At 38.3% G+C, this 26,958-nt stretch overlaps 1 protein-coding gene and 1 non-coding gene across 4 annotated transcripts in view; both read right to left on the reverse strand.

Moving 5' to 3' along the window:
• The window catches only part of Pak5 (p21 (RAC1) activated kinase 5), a 300,079-nt gene that overhangs the window by 268,308 nt on the left and 4,813 nt on the right, over nt 1-26,958 (reverse strand).
• On the reverse strand, nt 2,038-2,165 carry Scarna4l2 (small Cajal body-specific RNA 4 like 2). Its single transcript, XR_015685113.1, has one exon.

Below are 26,958 nucleotides of genomic sequence, written 5' to 3' on the forward strand. Positions count from 1 at the left end.
GAATTGTCTTTTCTACACATTTGGATTTATTTAATTTGCACTCCTTATATCTGTGGCCTCCAAGGACAGATGAGACGATCTCTACCTCATGAGGCTGCTGATTGTACTAAAGAAGACAAGCAGGTGGGAAATTTGAGATGGAGTTCGACATTCATATAATTAAGTGATAATATGTATACAGAGTTCTTGTTCATGTGACTTTTAGTTGAAATTTATTGTGCAACTGTAGCAGTGAAGAGCATAAAACAAATAATTTCTTAAAAACATTTTGAAAACATAACACCTATTGTCTTTCAGACCAATGTGAAAGAAGAATCCAAAATGTACGTGATATGGCATTTCCCTTTTACAAAGTGCCCACTAAGTCAGAACAAAATGGAATCACAACAGATCATTCATACTGCCACTATTACAGGAGGTTTCATTCACAAAGACCAGATGTGAAGGTTGTCCTTTAAAGTTGAGCCACACAAAGTCCCGAATGTAAAGGAATTGAATAAGGAAGCCTGATATTCTCCCTAGAATAGCAGATACCACATCACTTAGATTCAACAATAAGGGCAATCCAAACTGGGAAAGAAAAGGCTAATGTCTCTGATTCAAACCACCAAAGCTCACTCTTCCTCTATCCCTGACCGTGTTCCCAAAGTTTCTTCTCTTTATTCCTTTAGCTACACAGAAAGTATAAGAAAATTTTGTCTACTTCTCTGCCATTCCAGGTTTGAAATAGCATCTGAGCCTTTCCCTGACATGAAAAACCCTACAACTATTCTTTCTATAACAGTGATGATGACTTAAACTGACCCATACCTCAAATTCAAGGCTTATTACCTTAGCGTATTAAAGAACAGTAATTTAATGTCCTAAGGTCCATCATTGATATGACCTGTTAACTTTGAAACCACTTTCTTACTTCACAGTTAACTTGGATGGGCTAGGTGGAAGCACTCTGACCTATTATTGTAAATCCTGAGGTGATACATTCTCATTAGAGAAACCTCTACTGTTATTATTCAAATTCTACCATAGGCTTCTAACCAGCAAATGCCTACTCTCCTCTGCTTCCTAATTAAGAACTTTTCAACACTTGTAAAGACTTGCTAACATTTATCATTTACCTGAATGTAAATAGGACTAAGAATATGCAGCTCTTTGTGCTCAGAATCCCTCATACACTCTTAATTTTCCATGAACAATTATTTTTAGCTTTAGGTCTTTTAAAAAGATCTAGCCTCAAAATCAGTTCTACTGTCTGTATCAATAGGTAAAACTTTACGTATTAATTTTTGTAACTTTCCTGTAACTTGTACGATGTCTGTTCTTAAAAACGGTCATGAGTATGATCCGAACCATACTTATAGGAACACAAAGTCCTAGAAATGCCTTGGAAAGGACAGTAACCAGCTGGTCCCCAATGCCCTACAAAAGAGTAATTGCATTACATGGGTAAATGCTTTTCTCCCAGGGCAATTTTGTTTTACTTTTTCAACACAAGGTCAATTGCAGTAATTCTTCTTATGCTCTATTCTACTGTTCAACATTAGATCCATTACATTAAATGGTGTGTGCTTAGACATTCATGATTACAGTTTAGCAATACCAGAGATACTGCCTTGTTTTTTTGGAAGTTACGTTGAATGCTCTTTCATATTCTGTCTTAATGACCTTTAACCCACTGTACATGTGCTGTTCTTGTCTTCCTTAATGGATCCATAGAATCACTCATGGTTGGCAATCAAAAGAATGTTTTTGCATTTTATTATTTGAGAACTTGTCTGTTCATTTTATTAGCCCATCTATTGATGGTGTCCTTTGGATTTTTAGTGTTTCAGTGGGTTTTAGGGGTGTGTGTGTGTGTGTGTGTGTGTGTGTGTGTGTGTGTGTGTGTGTGCGTGCGCACGCGCATGTACATACTATTAGATATACAGCTGGCAAAGACTTTCCATATTATGTAGGCTGTCTCTTCTCTCAGTTACCTATTTATTTTGTTTGCTGTCCAGAAGCTTTATGGTTTCATTAAATCCTTTTTTTTACTGAAAATGTTGGGTAGTACAGTGAGCCCTGTGGTTTTCTCCAATAAGGGCTACTCTCTCCACCCCTTTGTCTAGGAGGAGTGTATCAGCAAAGTCTTGCTTCATCAGACTCAGCCTTCTTGGTCCTCCAGAAATCCGTTTTTAAATGAAGAGCAAATGTCTAGTTACCATAAAAATAATTTATTCCCATTTACTATCAGAAACACAAATAAAAATTATACCAAAATTTCATCTCACCCCAAGAGAATTTCAGCCAGCATGGGGAAAAAAGAAATACATGTAGCTAGAATACAGAGAAAAGGTAACCTTTATATACTGCTGGTGAATATGCAAATTAATCCAGTTATATGGAAGTTAGTATAGATATTCCTTAAAGGATTACCAATAGATATACCATAGGATCCTGTAATAACTCCCTCTGAGTATTTCCCAGAGGTCTTCAAGTCAACATATCACTGAGATACTTACACACTACTACAGCAATGTTATGGAATAAATCTAGGAATCCAACAACAGAAGTATTTTAAATATGCAAATCAGAGTTTGTATACACCATTAATTTTTTTAGCAAAGAAAAATAGAGCTATTTCATTAGGAGGAAAATGAATGCCAGTGTAGATCATTATGAGCAAATTATGTCAGTGAGAAAGATAAGTGCTATATGTTTTGTCTCATCTGTGTCTCTTTATAGACTTACACATGTATAAAATCACTTATGAATAGATGACATGAATCTTTCTACGTCTGTTCTATGGGATATATAGAACAACAGGCACTAATGGGAGGAAATGGAATGCGGAGGGGAGTTATGTACAAGAAACATTGTATGTTAGTATTAAAATGCTCTTTGCTAACCATGCTTGTTAAAATAAAATTTCCAAAAGATAAATGCTTTGCTTCATTTTACATTACAATTTAAAAATCTGTGAAGGCTATGGGACAAGTATGGAGCTAGCAAGCCTTGTTCCAACTGCCATGTATCCAAACTAACTTCCACGAGTCTGAAGGCTTTCCGAAATCTCAGATGGTAGCAGCAAATGATTAAACTATCTTGGGATCAGTATTCAATCAATGACTGATAAAAAGTTGTCCATAATCATTTTGTCTCTTTCACCTTTGGAGAGATGAATTCTGAAACATAAGTGTTACACAATTTCCAGCTTTTCCAGTTTAATATTCCGATGTTGGTAATCTTTCTTCTATGACTTGTATATGGGTGTCTTTCTGACATTCCTATGTTGGAGCTTAGATCTAAAGATGAAGGCATTCAGAGATGTGACCATAAGGAAATGACTGGATCATGGAGGCACAATACCATGGACAGGGTCAGTGTCTTTTGAAAGAGCTGAAGATGAACTTTTTTGTTTTATTTTATCTTCCTGTCCCAGGAGGATGTAGCTTTGTCCAAATCCTCTAGAGGATACTGCATTGATATCTCTCCTGAAGTCTGCCCTTTCTGGATGCTGGATATGGTAATAATTTGATCATTTTTTATTCAACTCTAGATCTTTGACTTTTGAAAGACTGTTATTTAATTTAAACAAATATATCTTAACTAACCTATGTTAAAAGAAAGCCGGGGTTGGGGATTTAGCTGAGTGGTAGAGCGCTTGCCTAGCAAGCACAAGGCTCTGGGTTCGGTCCTCAGCTCTGAAAAAAAAAAAAAGACAAACTAACAAAAGAAAGCCACACACGGTTACAGAGGCCATCTGCATGCACTTATATTATTGTACTTATAATATTCCCTCTCACCCATAACACCCTCTTTCTGCTCTTACCACTATTATAATTGTGAGAAACTAATTTCTATTATTTATAAACAATCTTGTCAAGTGTATTTGGTTGCACCGAAGTAACGAACCAAGCCACATCACTTCACTGTGCTGATTTCTCTCTCCCCTAATGATGTTCCCTAAAATTTCCAAATGATCTACTGACCCCTGCAACCTTACCTTCCATTCTGGTTCCCAGGGATTCAATCAAAGTCAAGAAAGTAGCTCTTCCCATTGTCTTTCATGAGCTCCTTGCAATAATTAAAAGAGATAGAGTATAGAACTCAATTGATATGAGTGATATCGTCACAGGATTTCATTTACTACAGCCACTTTTATATTTATAAAAGTTCACAAGCAGTAGTGATAATAAATGATTATGCTACTGGTCTATGTAAACTATAATCTAATTTTAGAGTAGCTTTTGTGCTTTTAAGAAATCATTTACTGGCTTACTATTTCCATCTACACCCCAGACCTAAGACTATCTGTCCCACATACCCAAATCACACCTGGAGAGTTGGTCTCCCTGGAATACTGTCACTCTTAAGATCACAGGTGAGATGACCACTATTATTCCAATAACTGGCCAAAGAGGGTACCAGGAGCACAAAGGGCACAGGGACCACAGAGCAGCCAGGAACAGGAGCCTTCCTGTCTTCACCCTGGAGTTAACCCTGTGACACAGCTTTCTAAACCCAAACCCTGCCAAGAGAGAACTGGCCTCCAGAAGTGCTGACACACCTAAGAACACAGGGTTACCGGCCCACAGGTTCACAGGCACACAGGCCCATAGGAGGGACAAACTCCAGTCAGAGACAGCAAGATCTACTAACAACAGAGATAAACAGATGGCAAGAGGTAAGCCCAGAACCAAAGCAACAGAAACCAAGACTACTTGGCATCATCATAACCCAGTTCTACTACCACAGCAAGTCTTGAATACTCCAACACAACAGAAAGGCAAGATTAATATTTAAAATCACATCTCATGATGATGATAGAGGGCTTTAAGAAGGATATAAATAACTCCCTTAAAGAAATGCAGGAAAGCACAGGTAAATAGGTAGAAGCTCTTAAAGAGGAAAGACAAAAATCACTTAAAGAATTATAGGAAAATGCAACCAAACAGATGAAGGGATTGAACAAAACCATCTAGGATCTAAAAAGTGGAAATAAAAACAATAAAGAAATTGCAAAGGGAGAGAACCCTGGAGATAGAAAGCATAGAGACAAGGAGCCATAGTTGCAAGCATCACCAACAGAATACAAGAGAGAGAGGAGAGACTCTCAGGTGCAGAAGATATCATAGAAATCATTGACACAACAGCAAAATAAATGCACAATGAAAAAAGCTCCCAATCCAAAACATCCAAGAAATTCAGGACCACGAGAAGACCAAATAGTCATAAAAGAGAGTGAAGATTTCCAACTTAAAGGAACGGTAAATATCCTTAACAAAATTTTAGAAGAAAACTTCCACAACCTAAAGCAAAAGATGCCCAGGAACATACAAGAAGCTTACAGAACTGGAAATAGACTGCACCTGAAAAGAAATTCTCCCCATCACATAATAATCAAAACAACAAATGTACAAAACAGAGAAAGAATATTAAAAGCAATAAGGGAAAAGGTCAAGTAATTTATAGAGACAGACCTATCAGAATTACACCAGACATAGAGACTATGAAAGCCAGAAGATTGTGGGTAGATGTCATAAAGACCCTAAAAGAACACAAATGTCAACCCAGGCTACAATACCTAGCAAAATTCTCAACTACTATAGATGAAAAAAACAAGATATTCCATGACAAAATCAAATGTACACAGTATCTTTCCATAAATCCAGCCTTACAAAGGATAATAGATGGAAAATTCCAACATAAGGAAGGAAACTACACCCTAGAAAAAGCAAGAAAGTAATCTTCTTTCAAAAAAAAAAGAAGATAACCAAGCAAACATAATTCCACCTCTAACAACGAAAATAACAAGAAGCAAAAATTATTTTTCCTTAATATCTCTTAACATCAATGAACTCAATTTCCCAATAAAAAGACATAGACTGTTAACAGACTGTATATATAAACAGGACCCAGCATTTTGCTTCATACAGGAAACACTACCTCAATGACAAAGACAGGCACTACCTCAGAGTAAAACACTGGAAATTTTTTTTCGAAACAAATGATCTGAAGAAACAAAGTGGAGTAGTCATTCTAATATCGAATAAAATCAACTTTCAATCAAATGTTATCAAAAAAGATAAAGAACACTTCATACTCTTCAAAAGAAGAATCTGCAAAAATGAACTCTTAATTCTGAACACCTATGCTCTAAATTCAAGGACACTTACATTCATAAAAGAAACTTTACTAAAACTCAAAGCACACATTGCACCTCACACAATAATAGCAGGAGACTTTAACACCCCACTCTCATCAATGGACAGATTATGGAAACAGAAACTAAACAGAAACACAGTGAAACTAACAGAAGTTGTGAACCAAATGGATTTAACAGATTTCTATAGAACATTTCATCCTAAAACAAAAGAATATGCCTTCTTCTAACACCTCATGGTACCTTCTCCAAAATTGACCATATAATCAGTCACAAAACAGGCCTCGACAGATACAAGGAGATTGAAATAATCTCATACATCCTATCAGATCACCATAGACTAAGGCTGGTCTTCAGTAACAAGAAAAACAGCAGAAAGCCCGTATGTACATGGAAGCTGAACAACACCTACTCAATGATAATTTGGTCAGGGAAGAAATAAAGAAATTATAGACTTTTTAGATTTTAATGAAAATGAAGGCACAACATACCCAAACTTATGGGACACAATGAAAACAGTGCTAAGAGAAAAACTCATAGTTCTGAGTTTCTCCAAAAAGAAATTGGAGAGAGCATATACTAGCAGCTTGACAACAAAACGGAAAGCTCTAGAACAGAAAGAAGCAAATACACCCAAGATAAGTAGACAGCGAGAAATGATCAAATGCTGGGCTGAAATCAAGCAATTGAAACAAAAATAACTCTACTAAGAATCAACAAAACCAGGAGCTGGTTGTTTGAGCAAATCAACAGAATAGATAAATCCTTAGCCAGACTAACAGGTGGAACAGAGACAGAACCTAAATTTAAAAAATCGGAAATGAAAAGGGAGACATCAAAACAGAAATCTAGGGACTTCAAAAAATTCATCAGATCCTACAACAAAGCCTCTACTCAACAAAACTGGAAAAATGGAATGAAATGAACAAATTTCTAGACAGATACCAGGTACCAAAGTTAAATTAGGATCAGATAAACCATCTAAACAGTCCCTTAACCCTAAAGTAATAGAAGCAGTCATTAAAAGACTTCCAACCAAAAAGCCCAGGACCAGAAGGGTTTAGTGCAAAATTTTATCAGAGGTTCTAAGAAGACCTAATACTCTTCAAACTATTCCACTAAATAGAAACAGAGGGAACATTACACAATTTGCTCTTTGAAGCCACAATTAAGCCTAAACCTTAACCACACAAAGACCCAAAAAAGAAAGAGAACTTCAGACCAGTTTCAATTATGAATACTGATACAAAATTACTCAATAAAATTCTCACAAACCGAATCCAAGAACATATCAAAACAATCATTCAACATAATCAAGTGAACTTTATCCCAGGGATGCAGGGATGGTTCAATATATGGAAATCCATCAATGTAATCCACTATATAAACAAAATCAAATAAAAAACACATGATCATCTCATTAGATGCTAAGAAAGCATTTGACAAAATTCAACAAACCTTCATGTTAAACGTCTTGGAAAGATCAGCAATTCATATCTAAACACAGTAAAAGCAATATATAGCAAACTAGTAGCCAACATCAAATTAAGTGGAGAGAAACTTGAAGCAATACAACTAAAATCAGAGACTAGACAAGGCTGCCCTCTCTCCCCGTACCTATTGAATATAGCACTCAAAGTCCTAGCCAGTGTAATTAGACAACAACAGGAGTTCAAAGTGATACAATTTGGAAAGGAAGAAGCCAAAATATCACTATTTGCAGATGATATGATAGTATACTTAAGTGATCCCAAAAGTTCCACCAGAGAACTACTAAGCCTGATAAACAACTTCAGCAAAGTGGCTGGATATAAAATTAACTCAAACAAATCAGGAGCCTTCCTGTACTCTAGGAAAAACAGGCTAAGAAAGAAATTAGGGACACGACACCCTTCAAAACAGTCACAAATAATATAAAATACCCTGGTGTGACTTTAACTAAGCAAGTTAAAGGTTTGTGTGACAAGAACTTCAAGTTCCTGAAGAAAGAAATCAGAGTCTCAGAAGATGGAAAGATTTTCCATGCTCATAGAATGGCAGGATTAATATAGTAAAAATGGCCATCTTGCCGAAAGCATTCTACAGGTTCAATGCAATCCCCATCAAAATTCAAACTCAATTCTTCATAGAGTTAGAAAAAGCAATTTGCAAATTCATCTGGAATAATAAAAAACCCAGCATAGTGAAAACTATTTTCAACAACAAAATAATTTCTGGGAGAATCCCTCCCTGACCTCAAGCTGTATTACAGAGCAACAGTGCTAAAAACTGCATGGTATTGATACAGAGACAGGTAAGTAGATCACTGAAATAGAACTGAAGGCCCAGAAATGAACCCACACACCTATGGTCACTTGATCTTTGACAAAGGAGCTAAAACCATCCAGTAGAAAAAAAGACAGCATTTTCAACAAATGGTGCTAGTTCAACTGGTGGTTAGCATGTAGAAGAATGCAAATTGACCCATTCTTATCTGCTTGTACAAAGTTCAAGTCCTACTGGATAAAGCACCTCCACATAAAACCAGATACACTGAAATTAATAAAAAAGAAAGTTGGGAAGAGCCACAGACACATAGGCACAGGGGAAAATTTGCTGAACACAACACCAATTGCTTATGCTGTAAGATCAAAGTCAACAAATGGGACCTCATAAAATTGCAAAGCTTCAGTAAGGCAAAGGCCACTCTCAATAGGACAAAACAGCAACCAACAGTTTGGGAAAAAAACTTTACCAATCCTTTATCCAATAGAGGGTTAATATCTAATATATACAAAGAAATAAAGAAGTTAGACTCAAGAGAACCAAATAAACATTTTTAAAAAGTGGGGTACAGTGCTAAACAAGAGTTCTAACTAGGAATATCGAATGGCTGAGAAGCACCTAAAGAAATGTTCAGCATCCTTAGTCATCAGGGAAATGCAAATCAAATCAACCCTGAGATTCTACCTCATACCAGTCAGAAAGGCTAAGATCAAAAACTAAGGTGACAGCTGATAATGGTGAGGAGGTGGAGAAAGAGGAACACTCCTGTATTATTGGAGGCCTCCATTGTTGGAGTCCCCATGCTCAGTTCAATGGTTGGCTGCAAGCATCCCTCCCACCCCCCTATATTTGTCAGGCTCTGGCATGGCATCTCAGGAGACAGCTTCATCAGGCTGTCAGCAAGCACCACTTGGCATCCACAGTAGTGTCTGGGTTTGGTGTCTGTTTATGGGGTGGATCCCCAAGTGGAGAAGTCTCTGAATGGCCTTTCTTTCAGTCTCCCCCACACTTTGTCCCCATATTTCTTTAGACAGGAGCCATTCTGGGTTAAAAATTTGGAGATGAATGGTTGTCCCCATACCCTAATCGGGGGGCTTGCCTAACCTCTAAATACGGGATTGCAAGTTGCTACAACCACTCTGGAAATCAGTCTGGTGGTTACTCAGAAAATTGGACATAGTACTACCTAAGGACCCAGCTATACCACTCCTGGGCATACACCCAAAAGATGTTCCAACATATAACAAGGACACATACTCCACTATATTCATAGCAGCCTTATTTATAATAGCCAGAATCTGGGAAAATAACACAGATGTCCTTCAACAGAGGAATGGATACAGAAAATGTGGTACATCTACACAATGAAGTACTACTCAGCTACCAAAAATAATGAGTTCTTGAAATTCTTAGGCAAATGGATTGAACTAGAAAATATCACACTGAGTGAGGTAACCCAGTCACAAAAGAACACACATGGTATCCAATCACTGATAATTGGATTTTAGCTCAAGAGCTCAGAATATACAAGATACAATTCAAAAACGACTTGAAACTCAAGAAGAAGGAAGTCCAAAGAGCAATCAGACAGCAAAAGGAGGTCAAAGGAATAAAAATTGGAAGGGAAGAAATCAAAATACCACTATGTGCAGATGATATGATAGTGTACTTAAGTGACCTCAAAAGTTCCACCAGAAAACGACTTAACCTGATAAAACAATTTCAGCAAAGTGTTGGGGTACAAAATTAACACAAACAAATCAGTAGCCTTCCTCTACTCAAAGGACAAACAGGCCAAGAAAGAAATTGGGAAATGACACCCTTCACAACAGTCACAAACAATATAAAGTATCTTGGTGTGACTTTCACTAAGTAAATGAAAGATCTGTATGACAAGAACTTCAAGTTTCTGAACAAAGAAATTGAGGAAGATCTCAGAAGATGGAAAGATCTTTCATGCTCATGGATTGGCAGGATATAGTAAAGATGGCCATTTTGCCAAAAGCAACCTACAGATTCAATGTAATCCTCATCAAAATTCCTACTCAATTCTTTATAGAGATAGAAAAAGCAATTTGCAAATTCATTTGGAATAACAAAAAACTCAGGATAGCGAAAACTATCCTCAACAATAAAAGAACTTCTGGAGGAATAACCATCCCTGACTTCAAGCAGTATTACAGAGTAGTAGTCATAAAAACTGTATGGTATTGGTACAGAGACAGGCAGATAGATCAGTGGAACAGAATTGAAGACCCAGAAATGAACGCACATACCTATGGTCACTTGATCTTTGACAAAGGAGCTAAAACCATCCAATGGAAGAAAAATAGAGCTTTCAACAAATGATGCTGGTTCAACTGGAGGTCAACATGTAGAAGAATGCAAATCAATCCATTCTTTTCACCATGTACAAAGCTTAAGTCCAAGTGGATCAAGGACCTCCACATAAAACCAGATACACTCAAACAAATAGAAGAAAAAGTGGGTAAGAGTCTCAAACACATGGGCAGTGGGGAAATTTTCCTGAACAAAACACCAATGGCTTGTGCTCTAAGATCAAGAATCGACAAATGGGACCACATAAAACTACAAAGCTTCTGTAAGACAAAAGACACTGTCATTATGACAAAACGGCAACCAACAGATTGGGAAAAGATCTTTACCAATTCCACATCTGATAGAGGGCTAATATCCAAAATATAAAAAGAACTCAAGAAGTTAGAGACTCCAGAGAGCCAAATAACCCTCTTAAAAATGGGGTACAGACATTCAGAGTCTGCCCCACATGTGGCCCATACATATACAGCCACCCAATTAGACAAGATGGATGAAGCAAAGAAGTGCAGGCCGACAGGAGCCGGATGTAGATCACTCCTGAGAGACACAGCCAGAATACAGCAAACACAGGGGCGAATGCCAGCAGCAAACCACTGAACTGAGAATAGGACCCCCGTTGAAGGAATCAGAGAAAGAACTGAAAGAGCTTGAAGGGGCTCGAGACCCCATATGAACAACAATGCCAAGCAACCAGAGCTTCCAGGGACTAAGCCACTACCTAAAGACTATACATGGACTGACCCTGGACTCTGACCTCATAGGTAGCAATGAATATCCTAGTAAGAGCACCAGTGGAAGGGGAAGCCCTGGGTCCTGCTAAGACTGAACCCCCAGTGAACTAGATTGTTGGGGGGAGGGCGGCAATGGGGGTAGGATGGGGAGGGGAACACCCATAAAGAAGGGAAAGGGGGAGGGGGATGTTTGCCCGGAAACCGGGAAAGGGAATAACACTCGAAATGTATATAAGAAATACTCAAGTTAATAAAAAAAATGGAGTACAGAGATAAACAAAACATTCTCAGCTGAGTATTGTTGAATGCCCAAAAAGCACCCAAAGAAATGTTCAACATCCTTAGTCATCAGGAAAATGCAAATCAAAACAACCCTGAGATTCTACCTCACACCAGTCAGATAAAAAACTCAGGTGACAGCAGATGCTGGTGAGGATGTGGAGAAAGAGGAACACTCCTCCATTGTTGGTGGGATTGCAGACTGGTATGGCCACTCTGGAAATCAGTCTGGAGGTTCCTCAGAAAGTTGGACATTCTACTACCTGAGGACCCAGCTATACCTCTCCTAGGCATATACCCAAAAGATGCTCCAACATACAACAAAGCCACATGTTCCACTATGTTCATAGCAGCCTTATTTATAATAGCCAGAAGCTGGAAAGAACCCAGATGCCCTTCAACAGAGGAATGGATTAAAAAATATGGTACATCTACACAATAGAGTACTACCCAGCTATCAAAAACAATGACTTCATGAAATTCATAGGCAAATGAAATGAACTAGAAAATATCATCCTGAGTGAGGTAACTCAATCATAGAAAAACACACTTGGTTTGTACTCACTGATAAGTGGATATTAGCCAAAAAGCTCGCATTACCCGAGATGCAATCCACAGACCACAAGAAGCTCAAGAAGAAGGATAACCAAAATGCGGATGCTCCCACTCCTTCTTAAAAGGGGAAAAAATATCCATAGGAGGGGATATGGAAGCAAAGTTTAGAGCAGCGACTGAAGGTATGGCCATTCAGAACCTGACCCACATATGGCCCAAATATATACAGCCACCAAAACTAGATAAGATGATGAAGCTAAAAAATGCATGCTGAAAGGGACCAGATATAGATCTCTCCTGAGAGACACATCCAGAGCATGTCCAATACAGAGTTCCCTGCTAGCAGCAAACCACTGAACTGAGAACAGGACCCCCTTTGGGGGGAGGAATTAGAGGAAGTATTGAAAGAGTTGAAGGAGCTTGCAACCCCATAAGAACAAAAATGCCAACCAACCAGAGCTTCCAGGGACTAAACCACTACCGAAAGACTATACATGGACTGACCCAGGGCTCCAACTGCTTATGTAGCAGAGAATAGCCTTGTTGGGGCACCAGTGGAAGGGGAAGCCCTTGGTCTTGCCAAGGTTGGACATCCAGTACAGGGGAATATGGGGGGGCAATAAGGAGGATGTATGGGGTGAATACCTATATGGGCGAGGGGTAGGGGAGGGGATGGGGGCTTATGGACAGGAAACCGGGAAGGAGAATAACATTTGAAATGAGAGTAAAGAAATGTATCTAATAAAAAATTTTAAAAAATACCTCATGAGAGGTAGAGGGTGAAAGGACCTGGGGAGGAAGAGAGGAGGGAGAGACATAAAAAAGGGGGGCAGGATCAGGTATGGGAGGAGATGAAATGGTATACAGAGGGTTAGGAATTTGAAAAGAGGTGTGTAGCAATGGGGCATGGGGAACTGTGGGTAACCACCAGCAAGTCCCAGATGCCAGGAAAGCAAGAGCTTCCCAGTATCCAATAGAGATTAGATTAGCTGAAAGGCCCAACAAAAGGGAGGGAGAATCTGCAGAGACCATATCCAAAGGTTAGGCAAAGTCCCCAGTTGGGCGGTGAGGCCATGCACTCATCTCCAACTGTTTAACCCAGAATGGCTCCTATCTAAAGGAAATATGAGGACAAAGTGTGGGGCAGAAACTGAAGGAAAGGCCATCCAGAGACTGACCCACCTGGGGATCCACACCATATGCAGACACCAAACCCAGAAACTATTGTGAATGCCAAGAGGTGCTTGTCGACAGGACCCTGGTAAAGCTGTCTCTTGAGAGGTTCTGCCAGGGTTTGACAAATAGAGGAGGATGCTTGCAGCCAACCATTGGACTGAACATGGGGACTCCAAAGGAGTAGTTAAAGGACTGAAGGAACTGAAGGGGTTTGCAATCCCTTAGGGAGAACAATACCAACCAAACAGACCCCACCGCCGCCAGAGCTCTCAGGGACTAAATCACCAAACAAAGAGTACACATGGAGGGACCCATGGTTCTGGCAGCCATAGCAGAGGATGGCATTGTCTGCCATCAATAGAAGAGGCCCTTGGTCCTGTGGTGGCTAGATTCCCCTGTGTAGGGAAATGCCAGAGCGGTGAGGTGGGAGTGGGCTGGTGGAAAGGGAATCACCCTCATAGAAGCCAAGGGAGGGGGATTGGATAGGCGGATTCTGGAAGGGAAACTCGGAAAGGGGATAATATTTAAAATGTGAATACATAAAATATCCAATAGAAAAAGAAATCATTTACTATGAAACGCTGTTATGTTGCACTAGCAGCCAGTTCACACATTTTTTATTTACTCTGCCTCTTGTTTACATCAAAGACCACCTTAAGAACTGCACCTATGAATAAAAATGCCACAATGATGCATGTTACTTTGTATAGTAATTTTTAAATTAGTGTGTTTTTAAAAGACGTACCTGTATTTGGCTTTTGTGATGTACTCAGTAAGGTTGGTAGTGACTGAATCACACCATATACGTCTCTCCGAAGAAATCCACATCTTTGAGTAGCACAGGGCTAGTTTCTGCCCCTCCTTCAAATATCACCATTCTGGTGAGGCTAATCTGACCACTCAATTTGAAATCACACTCATGACTTCCACCCATGCCAAACTTTCTGATCCCTTAATCCTCTCCACATTTCCAAAGCGTAGTCAGCTGCTGACATTGCACACATTTACTTACAAAGGAGGGATTTATCTACTGTGTTGGTTACTATGCCCCTACATGACCTAAAAGCACACAATAGAGCTCGATGTTCATCTAGTGAAAACATGAATGACTAGTTTGCAATAGTAACTATGACATTTGGGTTTTTTTTCTTTTCTTGTTTAAATCTAGTCTGAGAAAGATAAAGCAGACACGAATAGGCGCCATCTGAATAAATAGACCTTACTGTGCTTGTTTACTTTAAATTTTTCTTTGGCATTAGTGTGCATGTTGATGTGTATATTGCGGGGTGCACCTGCTACAGTGAGAGTGTCAAGTTCAGATGTCAATGGAGTCCGTTATCCTCTCTCATCTTCACGTGGGTTTGAGGGACACCAGGCTTGGACAGCGAAGGCTTTTGCTCGCTGAGTTGTCTCGCTGGCCCTTTGTTTTACTCTTATCACTTATGTAATTAAATTAGAAACAAAGGTCTTTCTGTACTACAATGGTGTCAACAGTCAATGCAATGCTGGCCCACACAGGAAAGAAAGAACCCCATAGTGTGAGGCCTGTGCTTTGTGTTTGAAGTAAAATTGAAGTCAGAAAGTGAGGAGACAGCTCCTCCAACCCTGCCCTTTTCTAAGCAAATAAAAACTCTAGGGACAGTTCTGGAATTTTCTGTCTCATTTGTTTTGCATTAAATTTAGCAGGCTGCAGTGATATCATTATTCTTAGTCATCTCGCGTGATTCCCATGTTGATGTTGAGATGTTTTTCATCAATTCTATAGAACATGAAGCCCTTAGTAAGATTATACTTTACCATTCTATAGAACATATATCATGTAAGCGGATGAACTACACACTGCCCTATAGAATGAATATAAAGTGATGGGCCCCACCTTACCTTCTCTAGGATGCACATCATATACAGTACATGTTCTACTTGATTATTCTATAAAATGCTCCTCATGTATAAAGCTCTATCCTACCAGTCTATAAAATGTACATTGTGTATAAGACTCCTGTCTTAGTGACTATTCTATTGTTGGGAAGAGACATCATGATCAAGGCAACCTTGTAAAAGAAAGCATGTAATCGGGGCCTTGCTTAAGGCTCCAAAGGCTTAGCCATTACTGTCATGTTGGGGAACACGGCATCAGGAAGAAGTGGTACTGGAAAAGTAGCTGAGAGCTACATCCTTATCTGCCAGCAGAAGAAAAGAAAAAAGATCCTGGGCCTAGCATGGGTTTTAGAAACCTCAAAACCTACCTCCAGGGACAGACTTCCTCCCATAAGGCCACATGTACTCCAACAAGGTCAGACTGACTAATCCTAATTCTTTCAAGGAGTTCCTCTTTCTGGTGACCAAACATTTAAATACATGAGACTTTTGAGGGTAGGATATTTTTATTCAAACTATTAAAGTTTCTCTTTACCATCTTATAGAATTCATATTATATAAAAATCTCCACTATAACTTTCTATAAAATGCACAAGGCTCCAATATACCAGAATGCACATCATGCAAAAGGCTATTTCACTGCTGCAGAAGACTGCACTGTGGGTTCTTTATGCTTTCACAACATGATGTCATAGAACTATTCTGACATGTTTTTGAATTTTGATATTCCCTATTACCAGCAAGCACAAGAGTATATGATTTATTTTTCTATTTTGTTTTAATTCAAGTAAAATATATTAGAAAATTGAAAAATAGTTATGCATTGTCAAAAAAATGGAAAAAATGATTGCTGAAGCCAACTCATGAAAATGTTTCCAGCAAATGTCTGAAATTTTACTTTTTAAAATAAACTTCATGTCAAGATTTGAAGTTACTTACACTTCAAGTTTTTCCTAGCATAGAGTCTTTAAAATGTATCCTTTAGAACTATATTTTCTCTTAGAAATCATTATGTAAAATGGCCTGTTTTCAGTAAGTAAAATTTAAAAGTCACAATATTTAATGAGGAAATGGTCCCAAATCATATAGGAAACCCTTCATCCAAAAAGCAACAGATTTAAAAACTTTGAGGACCAAGAAGATAATTTAAACAAGGAAATTTGCATTGTCCAGTGTTAGGAAGGACTGACACTGACTTTGGTAATGGAGACTGGTGTGCTTATGAAGTCAGGTGCTTCTCAGCTGTAGGAGAAGGTTGCCAGGAGAAATACAGCAAATACTGCCAATTTGTCAGCATCTCTCTCTCCCCCCTCCACCCCTGTGTGTGTGTGTGTGTGTGTGTGTGTGTGTGTGTGTATGCGTGCATGCAGAATGTAAACAAGAAATCTAGATACCTCTCAGAAATTTCACACTATGAATGCCAAGAAAAATAAAATTCAACACTATACTCTACACTGACACCATAATATGGTTAAAACCTAATAGGACCCATGTGCTCTGTACACTCGGGCTTTCAAAGGAGAGCTCCATCATAGGTCTCCAGTTGCCCCCCAAATAATGAACTCTTGTAGTAAATGATTTATTGAGTATAGATGCATCACTGGGGGACACAGGTCCTTGCCTTGGTAATCCAACTAATGTCTCCATGGTAACTGTTATTGCAGAGAGCATCCATACGCTACCACTGAAGTTGCTAATCTTCGCTGTAGAATCTTTTATCGCCAGGAACACTTCCACAGACAGACAGCTAGAACTGAGAAGATCCCAAAACTCAGATGGAGAAGCCCTTGCTTCAACCACTTGCCTTGATTCATGTCTCCTCCAAGCCTTCTAAGCTTCTCCTCATTTACTAGTATGGCCATTGCTATGGAAACAGTAGAACCAAAGGCCTGGGGAGAACTGAATAAAACCTCAGTTTTCCATATAATGCGCAGTAGATGTTCAAACAGGGAACATACCACAACCAGGTATATTCACACCAGGCTTGGGACAACAAAGCACTGGGAATGCTACAACTAGTAATCAAGTAATTATTTTTAATGGTTTTCATGAAATTCAGTTATTTTCCCTGTTGCTGAAAACGTGACTCTTAGCTAATATTCTACTTCACCATTTTCTGTTTATGGTCTCTTTAAAATCTCCTTCTTCTTTCCCCTTCTAATAGTGGAATTTCTGTCCTGCTCCAAGAAACAAGAAGAGTAATTAATTTTACCTGTCTTTCATTAATAGAAAATAGAAAACTAATATTAGTATGGAGAAAGCAATTGGACATGCTATTTCTAGCTTCTAGCTTCCATTGCAGAATATTACATTTGTGTCACCGTTTTTCCCATTTGAACTCAAATGTTTTAGCCTATGAAATAGCAATACATCCACAAACATGCATAAAGGCCTGTCAGACAGAAAGCGAGGTGGTATGTGCAAAGGTGATACATGAATATGAACTTCATAATTTTCATTGCAGTGCAAATCAGAAGCTCTGTAGACCTGTAAGATACTGTGGTGACCGTCTTGGGGTAAGCCAGTCCATACGCAGTAATTTGGAGAGGGAGATCTTTCAAGGAATATGTAGTCCTCAGATGGTTTGGATGTTCATTTGGGTGATGGAAATGAAGACAAAAACAGAGAGGAGTATAACTCAAAATTTAAATGAGATTGAGTGGGCAAAAAGATGACCAAGTGAGAACCTTCAGCTGATGAGGCTGAATGATGGCGGGGTTGTGAGACGAGAGGAGGCGTCGCTGCATCAGAACCGTGCGAAGGTAGACATACCAGGTAGCCATTGTCTTCCAAACTATCATGAAAAGCTAAGCAAACTACACTGTAAGTTGTTCCCGGTTCTCACGCACAGTCTGTGAATGGTCAGGTCTTGTGTGTAGAAGCTGCATATAACCTATAAATAGCCCTCCATGTATTGAAAATCATCTCTAGATTCCAAGTAGCATTTAATACAATAGAAATGCATTACTTAGGGGAAAATGACAAGAAAACTGCCTGTACGTGATATATATGGGTGCAATATTTTTCAAAAAAATTTTTTCAAAAATTTCAAATAGTTCAAAAAAATGTCTTTTGATCTATAGATAGTTGAGTGCACCAATACACACAATGTACAGATAGATATACTGTTCACTTGAGTCATGAAGAACTAATGCATGAATATAATTGGAAAATTCATTTTGCATTTATTTCTATATATCCAAACCCTTTAGGATAACATTGACCTAAATACTGCATAGACAAGGGGTGTTCTTCATACTATTTCCATAGGATGTTTTTCTTTGGCTCCCTCCTCTTTCAGTATCCTTATTTTTGTAGGCTAAAGCACAGCCAAGTGGCAATTGGTCCTATGTTAGAAGAAGAATCTTTGTTTTAAACAGTTCTACTCTCTCCCAGGATGTTTGCTTCCTGGGACAGTAAACTTCAATAAAGTTAGAAGAGTGGTCTGTGTGTAAGACTGCTGTCCTAGCTAATGATTTTTAGCTGTTAGCTGAGTAGCCCCTTTCCCTAATCTTTAACCTAAGTGATCATCATTAGAAGTGAACACACAAAGTGATATCCAGTGAACTGCTAAAGCGTTTCTCGGCTGTGTGTAATCCCTGCTTCTTTACTGAAACAATGAAATTGATAATTGCCTATCAGATGGACACACACTTGGGACAAATGTGTGTTTGCTTTTATTTTTATTTATCAATCCTTCACATCACATGATCTGCTATTGAATCAATCAGAACTAATATTACTTGCCTAGCATCATCCTGATTGATTTGGAGAGTGGGACACTGGACAAGGAGGGATATCAAGCAATAGTACAGCATAGTACTTTGAGGGGGAGAACAAGGTATTTTTCCATTGATATTTGAAAAGTAGTACATAGGTTCCCACAATGGAACATTTTTTAGATTGTAAGTAAAACTTACAAGTAAAGCAACGAAATACTGATTTCTCATTTTGATCATGCAGTTAATCATGAGTGAACAGAGCAAGGCAGCTGTATCTTTACTTAACCTTTTAATGAGGAAATCCAAAGAGGCAGGGATGTTGAACCTGAGGAGTTGAACATACTGAAGAGTCCACATAGTAAAGTCTCATTTCCCCAAAGTCAGTCAAGTAAAGTCTCATTTCCCCAAAGTTCCCAGTGTTATACAAGTTGCTCTCTGTATCTCCTGAGTTTTTGCTGCCCTGTGTTTACGAAATTTGGATGCAGAGTCCAGTTTGGTTCTTCTCTTATACTATATAACTGCAGCACAATTGTCCTTGAATGACTTATTTGATAGTTTTCTTATAATGATTAATCAATGTGTATGGGGAACATATTTTAAAGATTGTTTAGGTCATGTTCAGTATATTATCTGTAGTTACAGAAATATAGTCTTGTTTTCCCATAATCCATATACTGTTGAGTGAGTAGTTAATTATGTATTTGCCTTTGTGACAACTTAGAATCTAGGCTTTAACTCAGACAAAGCAAAGTGCCAGCCTTCATCTCTTAGCTCTTCCTTGTCCCTTGCCCCCTAGCATCTTTATATAAGGACACATGCTTATACAGCCAACTCCATTTATCCCTTCAATAAGCTTTTATCTTGTCCTGTTATGAATAAGAGTCCTGGGAACATAGGAGTCTAGGTTCTAGACACAAAGAGTAAGACCATGAACGGGACCACAGGTTCCAGGTGGAGTATGGGCTCTTTGATGGTGCAGAGGTGATGGCTGTAAGAATCAGAGTGCAGTGCGTGGGGGGGGGGGTAGAGCAAATTTTGTTACATTTGGTAACCAGAGGTAATTAAAGGTTATTTTATCTGTCTTGTCTGTAGTACAATGAAAAAATAATTACATTTGTCTCCTTTATTTATAAACCATCTCTTTTCAGGGAAAGTTTATAAAGAATTATAAATCATTGTTGGGCACTGGAAAAAGACAGCTCACTGGCTTAAAGAACTGACTGCTCGTCCAAGGACCTAGGTTCAATTCCAAGCACCCATGTAACACCTCACAGGCATCTGTAGCTCCATTCTGAGGGGACTTGATGTCCCCTTCTGGCTGTTATACATTCAGGCAAATACTCATACACATAATAAAATAAAATAATAAAATAAAATCTTTTAAAAATTTAGCACCATTTTATTTCCTGTATAGCCACAGAAATTTTCAACTTGGGAATTTCAGTAGAATGCAAACTGAACTGTGGGTTACATTTTAGAATTTTATACCAAAATAAAGAGTACAGTATGCATTGGGTTAAATTTAAAGATTTACAGGACATATTAAATGTCGAGTACTCCTGCAAAATGCCTTGAGCTGTGTTAGTGCCCAGTGTATTTCCAAACTACGCCTTTACTTTTGCCAAACTGTTTCAGATTACCCCTTGCCTACATCTCTTCCCTCCTGAGCATAGAAATTTTCCTTTAAAATTATATTTGTATATGAGGATGTCAAATTATCCCTGCTATAGGCAACCACAGTGTATCAGCCGTACGCCCATCAGAGTGAATGAACTGTGCTAAACACATCACAGCAAATGATCACTAGAAACGGCGATATTCAGTCCTATCTCTCTTCAATCCCTGGATGACAAGCATTTTAGTTCTGTCTTTGGTTTAATTCAGTTTTGGAAAATCAATAACGAGTCTGCCAACAACAGCACCTGCCATGTCTAGTGTTCAGTAGGGTAGACTAGACAGGGAGGAGGGTGGGAAAGCATAAGCACAGTCACTCGTGGCCTATTGCCAAGCCCTGAGCAAACGAGCTTGTGTATTTGGTTTGGGGAATTCACTCCCATATTTCTGGCAATATATGCATAATATATATATGTATATATATTTGCTCTTTGTTGTGCTTTGGTATATCTGGAGATCAAAAGATAACTTGCTAGACTTGGTTCTCTTCACTCATCACATGGGCTCTGCAATCCAGAGGCTCAAACTCGGGTCCCTGATCTTGGCAGGAAGTGCCTTTTTACCCAGAGAGCCATCTTGTTCAACAACCCTGCCAGTTCCTTTGGATCTCTGGTATCCTTCTCGTGGGTTTCTTTTGCTCAAGCTAGGTGATTTCTTTCATTTGCATGCAAACTTAGAGTCATTGCTGATACACCTGGCAGAGTCCCTGACACAACAGATAATCAATGGGTGCTGTGTCAGGAATAATCACAACCTAAGTGTGTATCATCATCACATTTGCAAAATAGTAGGTTATTTTATGATTCCAAAATTTCCAGAAAGGTTTTCAAAGAGAAAAAAGGCAGTGTCTACCTGCCAGAGACTGCGTTTCAGTTTTCTTTCAGTGTTTTTTATATACCTACATAATATTTCAGTGTCATAAAATTTGCATTCATGTGTTACATGCAGTACAGTTACCTGAGCATGCCACCTACAATGATGTCATTACATGATCCTCACAACGATCACATTTGATGCCTACATAGTAGCCCATCACCTATAAGATCAAAAATGCTGTTATCATCTTCTGTCGTTTAATTATGTATGCTCTTCTAATTTTAATATACACTATAATGAATAACCTATTACTAAAATGTTGCTGGCATCTACTTCCTTCTCAAAGACTAAATACAAATTAAAACAAGAAGTTTCTTTCAAGCACTATGAGTCTTGAAAAGCCTTTGTCAAATATTTTCACCCTCATCTCTCAGAAGACTTTATGTAGCCTTGTAACTCTGAGCAAATGAGGACGTCTCTTTTGATGCTTCTTTTTCAGTATTGTTACTCTTTACAATTTTAATATTTAATACACATCTCACTTTTATTTTTATCTGCATTTCTATTATTAATAGTAGGAAGACAAAATAGATAATTCCACTTGTCTTTTATATGTCTTTCTTTTGAATTATTTGTTTAGATATTTGGATGACAAGGGTGATGTTGATCATTTAGAACTTTTGCAATAATTCTTCAGGGTATTGTAATAACTGTCGTAGTTGGTATCACTGCTGCTCATATATTTTAAATGTGTGTATCTGCAAATAATATATAATATATTCAAATCCATGTTGTGTTTGTTTTGTGATTCTTTTCAGTGATTTTATATTTAAGAATTCCTCCACAACAGGTTAATTATGTATTTTCATATGGCTTTGCTTTGCAACTTCCCTATACACTTTTCAATATAGGTGGAATTTACCCTGCAAAGTCATGTAAGCAGGGGTGTTTAGCTTGATGATTTCTGCAGATATAGCATATTTCCTCAAAGTTTTTATCACATACTCCTGCTTTTTTTTTGTTTGTTTTTAAAGCTTTCTCCATTTTTCTTTTAAAACAGGTTTGAGCCTGTGTCCAAGCCATTCTTTTCGACTGAAACATTTATAATTTATTTCAATAGTACCATGCTGCTATCATGCTTGTGTTTGAGGATTGGATTTAACCTTATTTCAACAGATGAAAAACAACATCAGTCTCTACCTTCATGCTGCATATACCTACCTACAATACCCATGGCCTTAAGGCCCATTTACAGTTCTTACTTATCCATAATCACAACCTCTGTCTATTCTCACCTGCCTTTAGTCCTTTTGTGTCCTTCTACCTCCATCATTTACCACAGTCCCACAGGCCCAGTCCTTGGATATAATTATCTTCTGCTTTAATATATAATAGTGTTAAATGATACTAGTAGTAATAATAATAATAATAATAATAATAATAATAGAACCATTTTGTCAAATTCTACTAATTTCCCTACAAAAACTGCATCATAGATTTGGGAAGAAATAAAACTATATAGCAGGTTTGAGAGGAGAATCACTATTTTATAATGTTTATAGCCACAAATAAGGTATGGTTTTCTTCTTCCTTATTTCTTAGTTTTAAGCATCTTTAGAAAAATTTCATACCTTTCTCCATAAATGTTTAGATATTCCTTTTTCCCTAGGTAATCTATGTATGCAAAATTCCTATCTTTTTCTAGATAGTATATATATACTCTTGGTTTAATGAATGCTACCATTTTTCAATATATCTTCATCATAAAGGGCTGGTATTTGGAGTAGCCTTTCACTTTTGAGCATGTATTTCATAATCAACCACATTTCTTAAGTAATTTAATTAGTTCCTTGGGTTTTAATTTATTCAACTTTGGCCCAATCACATATAACTAAAAAAAATCAGAGCACATTCTTAGTTTTGGCTACTTGAATGAAAAATCTCATTTAAGCGTAAGAATTAAATGATATTATTTTACAGAATAACTTTTAAAGGGGATGAAGAAAAGCTCATGAACCTACAGCTACTTTAGATATCAAAAGAATGTGGCAGATTCATACACGGAATTGTGCTGACTTTTTTCAAGTGTATAGTCTTTCCCAACCAAAAGAATGAAACAAGACAAACTACACAACAAAATCATATATAACAATTTTGATTGGAATACACCAGAACCTCGTTTTCAAATAAAAATCAGTTCCTTTCTTATATTAATCCCAACAACAAAGAGCAAAGTAGTTTAAAAGTAAAAATAGAGCTCATGTAGATGGGTTCAGAAGCTGCACATTCTGCTGTAAAAAAAAAAAAAAAAAACCTTTTCTCTCCTTTTGCTAAGCATAAGTTTCTTATCTTGAAAGAACTCTTAATGATTGATTTATCAAGTCATCAATGTGCTAATAATATATGTAGTATTATGTGTTCTTGGGGAGATTGGATAACTCCAATGAAGATTCTGAAGAGGATTTTAAGAGAGCTTGGTGCACAGTCCAAGATCAGTAGTCAATTGAATTATTGTCATATAACATGATTACTTATCAGTTTTTAGAAGGCTGAAAATGGAGATTGCTGCTGTCTGACATTGAACGTGACAGTCACACCTATGTGACACATATTTGCAGAACATTCACTGATGAACAAACATCCCAGTTGCCAGCAATTACTCATATCCAGTTAACTGGCAGCAAGACTAGATTGGAGTCTCAGAAGACGCATTTGTTAAAGCCAAGGATACTCCGCGTTTGAAGATAGAATGAGGTTCCAAACTACTCTCTTAATACTAGTAAGAAAATGTTTCTAAAAAAGTAATTTCTTCAAGTTGGCATAGAAAAATGCTATGACGCAGTGTTGCTTCCTTCACTCATCCATCAGACACCGATAAAGCAACTTCTGCATACAAGAAATAAAATTAACGGACATTGTAAAATTCATAGACATTAAAAGACCAAGTAGGTAATCATAAATTATGATAGAAACTATTATGGAAGACAAGAAAAAAAGTATTGAGAGAGTTGGGATGATGAGGAAGAGGTAAAGTAGATTGAACGTGCAGGACAAAAGGAATGAGATTTTGGGCACTCATGACAGCAGGTCAATGTGACAGCCGCAAGATACCCATAATGAGGCTGGACAAGTTTGGTCCATGTCTTAGCATTTTAGGAAGCTGTAAGAAATATCCAGGTAGAATTTTATGACAGGAACTGATATCATCCTATGTTCTGTAATAAGTTGGGGAAGAACCAAGGAAAAGGAGTCTTCTTAGGAAGTTGTACTCATGATCTAGGGAAGAGAACATGGCTTGGACTTTTATAGCAGTATCAGAGATGGCAACATCTATTTTAGAAAAAGATATCACAGGAGAAATTTTCATGAACAGAACACCAATGGCTTACGCTGTAAGATCAATGTCTTAGGGTCTTATTGCTGTGAACAGACACCATGACCAATGTAAGTTTTATAAAGGACAACATTTAATTGGGGCTGACTTTCAGGTTCAGAGGTTCAGTCCATTATCATCAAGGTAGGAGCATGGCAGCATTCAGGCAGGTCTGGTACAGGACGAGCTGAGAGTTCTACATCATCACCCAAAGGAAGCCAGGAACAGACTGAGAATCCCCAGGCAGCTAGGAGGAGGGTCTCCAAGCCTACCCACACAGTGACACACTTTCTCCAACAAGGCTACACCTTCTAAAAGTGCCACAAACCATCACAATCAACAATTGACAAATGGGTCTGCATAAAATTGCAAAGCTTCTGTAAGGCAAAGGACAGAGTCATTAGGACACAACAGCAACCAACAGATTGGGGAAAGATCTTTATCAATCCTACATCTGATACAGGGCTAATATTCAATATATATATAAGGAACTCAAGTTAGACTCCAGAGAACCAAATAACCCTTTTTAAAAAGGGCTATAGAGCTAAACAAAGAATTCTCAACTGAGGAATATAGAATGGCTGAGAAGCACCTAAAGAAATGTTCAACATCCTTAGTCATAAGGGAAATGCAAATCAAAGCAACCCTGAGATTCCACCTCACACCAGTCAGAATGGTTAAGATCAAAAACTCAGATGACAGCAGATGTTGGTCAGGATGTGGAGAAAGAGGAAAACTCCATTATTGGTGGGATTACAAGCTGGTGCAACCACTCTGGAAATCAGTCTGTAGTTTCCTCAAAAAGTTGGACATAGTACTACCCGAGTACCCAGCTATACTTCTCCTGGGCATATACCCAAAAGATGCTCCAACACATAACAAGGACACGTGCTCCACTATGTTCATAGCAGTCTTATTTATAATAGCCAGAAGCTGGAAAGAACCCAGATGTCCCTCAACAGAGGAATGGATACAGAAAAAAAATGGTACATTTACACAAGGGAGTACTACGCAGCTATTAAAAACAATGACTTCATGAAATTCTTATGCAAATGGATGAAACTAGCAAATATCATCCTGAGTGAGGTAACCCAATCAAAAAGGAATGCACATGGTATGCACTCACTGATAAGTGGGTATTAGACCAAAAGCTCGGAATACCAAAGATACAATTCACAAACCATATGAAGCTCAAGAAGGAAGACCAAAGTGTGGATGCTTCAGACCTTCTTAGAAGGGGGAACAAAATTACTCACAGGAGGAAATACAGAGACAAAGTGTGGAACAAAGACTGAAAGGCCATCCAGAGACTGCCCCATATGGGGATCCATCCCATATACAGACACCAAATCTAGATACTATTGCTGATGCCAAGACATTCATGCTGACAGGAGCCTGACACAGCTGTCTGCTGAGAGGTTCTGCCAGAGCCTTACAAATACAGAGGTGGATGCTCACAGCCAACCATTGAACTGAGAACGGGGTCCCCAATGGAGAAGTTAGAGAAAGGACTGAAGTAGCTGAAGTGGTTTGCAACCCCATAAGAACAACAACAGTATCAACCAATCCTCCCCACCAGTGTTCCCAGGGATGAAAGCAGCATCCCGAGAGAATACAGGATGGACCTATGGTTCCATCTGCATATGTAGCAGAGGAAGGTCTTGTCCGGCATCGATGGGAGGAAAGGCCCTTGGTCCTGTCTAGCCTTAATGCCCAGTGAAGGGGAATGTCAGAGGAGGTGGGAGTGAGTGGGTAGGGCTTGGGGTGGGTTAGCGGGTTTCTGTTAGGGAAACCAGGAAATGGGATAACATTTAGAATGTAAATTAAAATGCCATTAATTAAATAAAAAGATATCAAAGTTTTAATTTATAAGACTATGTGGTGCTTTGGGGTGTTCGGGCAAATGGAAGTATCTAAGGTGACACTCCTGGCATTCTGCCTAAACCATCTTCATAGACTGTAGACCATTTACCAAAATAAGAAAAGAAAAGCTGTGGTATTTCA

Source organism: Rattus norvegicus, chromosome 3, assembly GCF_021556685.1.
Source record: "Rattus norvegicus strain SHRSP/BbbUtx chromosome 3, alternate assembly SHRSP_T2T, whole genome shotgun sequence".
NCBI lineage: Eukaryota > Metazoa > Chordata > Mammalia > Rodentia > Muridae > Rattus > Rattus norvegicus.